We start from the raw sequence: 9,300 nt of genomic DNA, 5'->3' as shown, positions 1-9,300 counted from the left end.
GCCAGCCAGCTAGTCAGTCTGTCAGGAGAGAGGAGGGGATTACGTGCGGGCGCGGGCAGGAGTGTTTTCAAAATGGGGAGCAAGCGCTACCGTTCTCACCGCGCGCTGCCTGTCTTGCCGCTGTCGATTTTCATGGACGGATATATTTCATTGTGGAGCTAAACATCAGATTCCGGACGACGTTCGCGGCTGGCGGTACCCGACCACTCCGCGCCGTTCGGGAAAATGACGCGAGATAGATGATAGAGAGCTTACCGGTCCGTTTGGTCGCCCCCATCAAGAGCGCGCCCCTGTAGGCATGCCTTGCCTTCGGCAGGGAAATCAGCCTCTTTCCCATGATGCCATCGGGGCCTTCTCCGTCTAACTGTAAGAATGATTTTTCCGCAGTGTTCCAAGCGAGCAGTATCTGGTCTCCGGAGACGCAAATGTTCTGTGCTACGATCGCACCAGATCGTACCACGGTGCTCGCTTCCGACGTCCTGACTTGGACGCAACGCCCCCCTCAATCGAATATCCGCCCGAATGATCCACGGGATTTCGTTTAGGTTCCGGAATTCGTCACCAAGGACGATTCCGGATCAGAGTTTTGACGAGCGAGGCGGGAGCCCGAGATATTGGATAGAGTTCTTCCAAGTCGATCGCAGCGTTTTCGACGACGAAGAGCCTCCGAACCGAGGCTATAACCGCGAGCGAGGGGTGTGCCATAGTTGTAAGCGGCAGCCAGGAGCTCCATCGATCCCAGCCATGAACCCTATCCTATGCGATCTCTTCTCTGAAGGACGCTCCCTCCTCTCGGCCGATTGATGAGTGATCGACCTTCCTCGGTGCGAGCACATGGGAAGTCCGAGCGAGGCTGTCGGCTTAGGCCCGGGCGCACTTCGATGGCTGCATACACACCTCTGGTTGAATGAGCGAGCCGAAAAATGCCTATCTTTTGATGTTTCTCCGCCGACAAAGTACCCTATCAGAAAGTCCTCTTGGATGAGGAAGCTCGGTAGATCCACGACTTTCTCCCCGAATCGGAGTGCCGCAGCTCACCGGATCATCCGGGTCTTCATCGAGCTTCACGCGGTCCCGTAAGATGGATCGCATATGCGCACCCAGTCGATATCAATTCTCGAAAAATACAATCGAACCGAGGCAAGCGAGTGCAAGCGGAGTGTATTTTTGTCGTATCTGGTACCGCGACGAGAATCTCGAGTACGACAGCGTTCGCCAATCCATAAGGTTGCCTGGGATAAGTGTTTCTATTCACGGCTGTAATTGAAAACCTACAGTAAACGGCGGCCGGGAGTCAATGATTTCTCCGCTGACGGCTCAGAGGGATGAGACAGTCTTACGACGGCACTCTATACACGACGATCAGTGAATGGATGCCAGAGAGTGCAACGAGAGCGTTCTGCGTTCCTTGATTCAGGCAGACGAACCTATTACACGCTGGGAGCAGTTGTCCGATTCTGTTGGTTCAGCCTCTTGCTCCGGCTCTGGTGGTATGCAGTCTATTCAGTATTTCGTCCTTCCCTCCGTTCTCCGAGTGGGCAATAACAGCAGCGGGCATGCATTGAGCGTGGCCGAGCCTTCTTCTGGAGCCAGTGTTCGTAGCACCGCAGGCTTCCAGGAAGAACGATAGACACGTCCATTCAGACTATGCCCGCACAATCTCGCAAGGACACTCGATGTCCCCGCAGCCCGAAGAGATGGGAGGGGGACATGAGAAAATAGTTGAGTTAATACAACGTGCAGCGACAACAAGCAAAATAGAGCCCGAACATAGCACTCGACTACAAGGATGGGGACGCGTGTCGCTTAGGAGATCCGTTCCGTCGGCAGACGATCTACATGCGAGCATCAATATCCACAGACACGACGACAATCAGGGAACTGTTCACCTCTCCCCCTGGTCCCGAGCTTCTTTAATTTCCCTTGTCGCTACCCTGAAATGTCGGAATGCGTACTATGTATATGCAGGTACATACATGCACGCGTCCACGAAGAAGGAAGTGAGGCTCAATGAACTTGTTGGACACGAGAACGCTCGGCGACATGTTGAGTAAGACGCCGCCCTATTCTGGTGTTGTAATATAATAAGCCGACGAAGACGCGTTTCGCCCGCTGACTCGTCCCCGCAGATCTCACCGGGCTAACTGCACGCTGCCGGTAGCTTCGCGTCTCCATCCGCCGCGACACTACTACTGCATAATGCTCGCCGCTCGTCTGCGGGTTCGACAGGCAGCCTGTGCAGCAGCGAGCGCGTAGACCAGCAAGCTAGGAGCCTGTGGCAATCGCTCTGAATAGAGCTCTGCGCGCCCTTCAGCCATAGAAGCATCCAGGCCGCTGCTACGGACGGACGCAAGCAAACCCACGACGCAGCCAACCAGCCAGGCAAGCAGCCGCAGAATAATCCGCTCTCCTGAAGGGCTTGAAGTGTTCTCTTCACACTCGGGCTATTGTCGCAAAAGGGTCGGGTTGCCCACGGCGCTCAACTTTTCCGACCGACGCTGAAGTTATCTCAGCGGCAGATTTGCGCTGGTGGTGTCGACTTACCATCCGAAGAACAGCGGTGACGAAAAGCGGAGCCATCGCCGTCTTTCGAGCCTCCGCTCTCCTTCCCTCCCTCCCTCTCTCTGACTCGCCGCTCGATCTCCATCGGAAGGAAAGCCTCATATCGAAACGCTCTCATTTCAAACTGACTGCGTCAAGCAGCAGAAAAGGAGAGAAACTTGACCGAAACGGAGCCGGTCAAAATTTCCATGGGAGCAAGTCCCCTCTCCTTATCTCGGACGCGATTGATGTCTTTTCGAACCAAAAACGAAGAGTGGGACCAGTTGCCAGGGACCGTGGGTTCCGCCTGTCGAACAGATCACCATCAATCCGCCTCATTCGTAGAATGATGATTGAGACTTCTCTCTCCTCGTCCGCGGGTCGCGATCCTCCGCGTTCCTCATCGATTCTCATTCGATGAGATGTTCCATCGCCATCACTCGCGGAGATTCCTCTCCCCTAGTTCCACTTATCGAATTTGGCCGCGAGCGCGTGTTTGCGCTCATCCTAGCGGAGCGCGACTTTTTTTTCCTCCTATTCATCCTCCGTAAACCGGTTTCCTTCTTGAGTCTAAAGTAAAGTGATGCTGATTCGATTATAAAGTTTACGCCCTGCTTGCTCAGTCAGGACGAATGTGTTCCAGATGCGTCTTCGCTCCGTTAAAAGCAGCAAGCCACCGAGGAGAACAGACACGTTATTCAACTCAAAATAGCAAAGACGAAAACTCTCAACTTGAACGCGCTTCCACGGGGCTGCTGCTGCCGCCTGAATTTCTCTCAATGTATTCCACGTTATCAGTCGGGGCTCACTCAGAACGCCTCACGGTGTTCCAGCCGCGGACAACAAGACCCCTCCCGCTTCCCGGTCATTGGTCCGCCCGCTCGCGGAATCGAAGCCGAAAGCGAAGAGGGAGATACCAATGAGATCTGAGCGTGGCATCGCTCGATTCTGGAGCCAAATATTCGTAGATTGTTATCAGGAGTATTCCGAGACATCCACCTTGGCCTACTCTCGGTGATGAGACACCAAGTTTCTGTTTTATCCTTCTCTCTACCATGTTCGAGAGAAAGAGCAAGGAGACGGTCACAAGTTTCTGCCCTACTCCGCCCGGTCGCGTTCCTTTTATGTTGCTGCTCTATGTCGCTGCTCTATGTCGCTCCAGCTCCCTACGAACATCCACCCGCTCAGCTACGATACACCCCCCTGAGTGAACGCCCTTACGACGTGTTGGCCGCGGAGACGGGTTCGAACTCGCTAAATCCACCGAAAAGAGCTATGGCTGGACGACAGCTCGCCTAGATCAAATATCTTCTTCTCGTGGATACTTCGAGGAATACTTGGCTCCATGAGGGATGCATGCGAAGAATGAAGAGCCTTAATAGACATCATACTCGGAAGCGGATCCCCGCCACCTTCTCGTTGCCTACCGTTTACCGTAGAAGCAAGGATGGAGTGACGGCTCGAAGTCCCGATTACCCGTCGACGGTTCTATGGTTCGAATCAAGCTGGAAACGCCACTTCTGTTGTCGCTCCGTCTCCTCTATCTCGCCCGCCACCAAGTTCGGTGACAGCAAGTGACCCTTTGCGAGACCAAGTTGTTGGGGGCGGCCGATAGCCGCTACTGTTTGATCCGAGCTAGACTTGATTACATTCAAAACTCTGAGTGACTCGACGACGGGAACCATCATATTTGTATTCGGCTCGTCAACTGTCCCAACTTGGGTAGGCGAGTACAGCGTTCGAAGTGACGTCTGCCCAGCGGAACTCTACGACCACGACCAGAGCGGTGTGTCTGACCTGATGAAGAGCAGGCGCCCGCTTGCTGACGCGCATTTCCGTGCGTCGAGAATGCCAACGTCCGGGGTTGAGCTCGAGCATGAAAATTTTGTGTCGGAAGGTTTATTGGCCACACCTTGCCGTCTTCAGAGCTGTTCTAGTCGCGACCGGCTCTTCCGGGATACCACGGGCGTCATGCCATGGGCTGCTTCTTCTGGTCAGACGGTGGCGGTTCTCATAGTGTTGGGCTTTCCACACACCCGATTACCTTGTCGGTCATTTCCAAGAATCGGGGTCCATTTCGGACAATTTTTTTTCCATTTTCTAGAGTTTTCGGTATACATGAAAATCGTTTAGGTCTGGAACCTGCCGCATTCGATTGGCAGATGAGAATTCGGAGCGCGCCACTCCTGGCCGGGAGAATCGGGAGATAAGGTCCGAAGACAAGCAGAAGTTCGATTGCAAGTTTTGCGTAAGCTTACGAGACCCTTCGCATCTCTCATTTGGTGGAATCCTACACTCGCGGCGCTCACAAACTCTGTGACAGTCCGCTGGCGAGCCGCTCAATTAAAGCCGGAAGCTCCATGATTAATGTTGAACGATTAAGGAGCGTTGATGATTTCGGCCACAGTTTGATGGTGGCGCCGCGCTGGTCGGAAGGATTCCACCAAATGAGAGATGCGAAGGGTCTCTCCCAGATCCACAATGACTACTCAAACTTCTAATCTCTCGACGTAATGCTTCCAGAAAGAAAAAATCTGAACCCTGGATGGCCGTGACCCCTCTTCCTTCCAGAAGTACCGTGAAACAAAGCTTCCGTCAATCCGAATATGACGGCTCCCAAGGGGGAGTCCCCGAGTAATCCAGGAGTACGATTCGACACGGCTCTCATTTCGACAGTACCCAGCAGCGCATCTGAAACTGAATTCGACGGAATGCGAGGGTTATATTACGATTAGATTTAGGCAAGGAGAACTTTTCAGTCGGAGCGTCCTCCAAAGGACCTCAGTCAGAAAGTCGATGCGACCGTGTGGTGGGAATGTTTTTGCTGCTGGCTCGTGGACTGGACAACAATGTCGGAATGACCGGTTTCCTTGGTCTCCACGTCTACATCAGACGACGCAACCCTCAATCTACTGCGTCGACCCTGCGAAATCGAATCATCGGTTGCAGCGTTTCGATAATCCCCCTCCCGTCCGATAGGGCCGAATCTCTCGTTCCTCACCGGTATCACGGCTCATCCTCGGGACTTGAAGATATCCCTGAGCCTCTTGAACGACTCGCCAGGCGAATCTTCCCTTTGACACAATTAGTTGAGTGGCTGTCGATCTCTCTCTTTTGCTGCATTCAAGTCAAGGAAGGGAGCAGAGCAGCATCCTGGGGTACCGGTGAGAGAGTTCGTCGTTTATTCGTGCTCAGGCTCCGCTTGTCTACAGAACTGGTGAGATGATACCGGGAACTATTCTCCGAGAGGATGCCTGGTACTCAGGTGATTCAAACCCCACTCTCCAGACGCACGTACCTATGTGCGCTTCGTTCATGCCGGCATCAACCCCCTTAGGCAGACAAAGGGTTGAGCTCACTTCGGACTTGATTGATCGAATGATGTCGGAGTCTTCCTGTTTGTCTAGCTCATGAACGGGGTTCCGGAATCGGAGGCTCACGGCCCCCACTGTCCGGAAGGGTTGAACCCCAGATTCGGTTTTTCAACTCGAAAGTCAGAGCCTCAGCATGTGATTGAAATCCATATGTCAGACAGTGAGCATTCGATAGAAGCTCCGGAGTAGCAGAGGAGTTTTTCTGTGAAAACCTTTGAGAAAAAAGAGGGCTCGAAGCGGAGCGATGGTTTCCAATTGCGCATTGATAGGAGGAGGAGGCCTGGCGGAGATTTCTCTCAACTGACTAACAGCAATGGGATCTGCATTCTCTGCAGATTTCACAAAGATCATTCCATGTGCTGGGAAGCAAGTCTGAAGTGCTGAATTCGGTTATCGATAGGGACGCGTCGAACGACAAAACTTGACCGGTCTGTCCACTCGTGGCCCTAACAATGCTCTAAATCCGCTTTCTTCCGAGCGAGGAACGTTGACCGATCTTGGAGGGGCGCTTCAGAGATGCGAATTCATTCCTCAGTTTGACAGGCAACAATTGACATATGGTTCATGCAGGCTTTTTATCCACAGATAGCCGCGCCCAAAGCAGCAGCGAGCAGAACCGACCTTAACAACGGATGCACCGGGGCGTCACGTATCCTTCCCTGCTCCCGCTCCGGCAACCAAGACTCAAACAAGCTATATCTCCCTCGCGGCGGCGACCGCAAACACCCGCTCGTTCAGTGCTTAGCTTCGTGATCGGTGTGACTGCATTGCACTGCCGACTTGTGAACCCAGGTGTCAGAGGATTCGCGCTACAGAAATTATAGTACTTCGGGTTTCCCAGTTCCGCGGAAAACGCTCTGTGTCGTGAGAGAAGAATTTTGGAGATCTCCCCCATCTAACGGGGGTCGAGCAGGCCGCGGAATCGTCTGCTTCCGGAGTCAAGTTCGTGGTTCCATTCCTTGCCTGCTAATGACAGAGTCCGGAAAACTCGAAGTTCTCGAGTTGCGTACCAGGAACTGATCTGTTCATGCGGGAAACTGCGGCAGAAGCCGTCGCCGATCGCCTCGAGCGGGTAGGATGCTCTTCCTCAGCAGCGTTCTCTCCTTCGGTATCTCGATCCTGATACTCTTCGTTATTTTCTCCATACTCCAAGGAGCGCACGCCTCAGAGCAAATGATCAGTTTCTTCCTTAAATGTTCGATATGCTGAATGTACATATATGAGTTTCGAGCCTTTGTCGATCGTCCAACAATGTGGGTCAGCACCCATAATATCCAACACGGGAAGCTAGGTTCAATAAAGCCGAAGCCCTCTGATCTTATCCACTGACTCTCGAGTGTCGCTTTTCGTTTTCCAATATCATTTCGCTTTTCCAGACGGGAGCATGGTCGCCCCGAGGAAAGATTTCACCCATTAGAAACTGGGGGCAAGGGGCAATCTAGGCTCATATTTGCAACAGTCCTGGGCAGAAAACTACCCGCAACAGGCTTCGAAGCTGGGTGCCGCCTAGCTGACTAATTTTCCTATTTAATTTCTGACTGTGCTCAGCTAACTTTGATTGAACGACCCACATCCAAACGATCCATGTTTATGAGATATGTCATCTACAGAAAATGCTTGCCCTACGCGTTTTCGTTCGCGACCGTGACCCGGATGATGGAAGACTTTTTGTGCTCGCCGGAATTGTCTTGGGGCAACAATTTTCCACTATGAGCTCCCCGAGTATATGCAAATTGAATGCGTCACAATACAGATTACATACATAGATGTCACCGATCGACGGTCGTGTTGACTAAGACACCCATGACGGCTTCAGTCGTCTTGTTCATTTTCGCTGCTAGAACACGAGGTTTCCTTGACATTGTCATTTCAGCAGCTCAGCTGCCACCGTGATTTTTCGCCTTCCGGACGAGCAGTCGACGACAAGAGCGATTTCCAATGTTTGGCTTCGAATGAAAATCAAGACTTGGCAATCGAGCGGTGTGTATACACACGCAAGCAAACGAACAAACATGCCACCCCGAGACATAGCGGTCTTTATACACTCGCTTTCCACTGAACACGTTTTGCGAGTCCCGCCATCCATGAACACCTGATGGATCCGAGCTTCCCGGGACCAGCGCATTCATGACATTCCGGACGAATGCATGGCAGAAAGAGTCTAGGCTCTCGGGACCCCGGACATCAAGTCGTGGTTTGGACATCCTGAGTCCCGGTGAAATTCACATCGAAGATGCTGCACCGTTCCGTGATATCTGAAGTAAACTGAAAAAGCATCATCCGTCTGACCCAAAAGCTGCGCTCCAGCGCCCTATCTCGCTCGCGATACATCTTCTCAGAGAGCTGAAAAATGAGCATGAGACCGCGGGAAAATGGAAGGAATCTTCAATTTTACCACGCGGCTACCCAGACCATGGAGCTCACGTGGAGCAGATCTCCATCGAATCGATGATAATCACTGATAGCTGATTATGGTGATTATCCATCAGCGATAAAAGTATCTAACGATAAAACGCATAGAATCCTATCCCTACCTCAACACATCTTCCAACATCGGATCTCGTGGTCGAAGAGGATTCGGATGGAACTATCTCTAATGCTCTCGAGTCCGGTGATTCATTGGGGCCTCAACCCGCGACAAATCAAGGTGTCTGCCGCCATTCCGCTGTCGAATCTACCAGCATTGATCCAGTAGAATTGGATGATCGGTGGGCAGAAGACTTTGGACCCGAATAGTTATGGATACCTCACTCGGAGTCACTTTCCGTTGGCTTTCGTTCTCAGAATACGAATGATCACGCGACGTGTGGTACCGATAAGCAGTTACCAAATCCACTAACTTTATCTCTCACCAAGAGCGGCTTCCACAGCAGATGTACGTAACCTATCGGAGTTTCTGTCATCAGACTCTCCAATGATAACTTTCGTCCTTGTCGTTGAAATTGGGTGCAGGGAACTAGCCAGACAATGGTTTCTTTTCCTCCGAGAGATGCTGTTCTCGCGCACTGTACGTTTATGAAGATTCCTGCCCTAGGGTACGGCTCCGTACTGTCATCATTCTGCTCGGGGATAAAATGACAAGCCTCCTCGATAGACTCACATCAGGGGCAAAACACCAGAAGGGGTATCTCGGCTCGTCTCCTTCTCGACAAAGATTCCTCTGCAGGGCGGAAAAGCGCCTCCCAGTCCTGAGGGTTGTTCTGGCCCGATTCCCCTATTAATGAATAGCCGACTTCGTCAGCCGCTGACCGAGAAAAGTCCCATATGAGCCTCGATCATCCCTATCTCCAAATCATGACGGATCCACGGAATCGTCCTACAGGACGAATGTTCATGCAGTGCCTCCATTCGGAAAGCGAGAGAGTCCACTCTCAAACGTTTGTTC

Source organism: Galendromus occidentalis, unplaced genomic scaffold (assembly GCF_000255335.2).
Source record: "Galendromus occidentalis unplaced genomic scaffold, Mocc_1.1 scf7180000077436, whole genome shotgun sequence".
NCBI lineage: Eukaryota > Metazoa > Arthropoda > Arachnida > Mesostigmata > Phytoseiidae > Galendromus > Galendromus occidentalis.
This window is presented reverse-complemented; position numbering follows the sequence as displayed.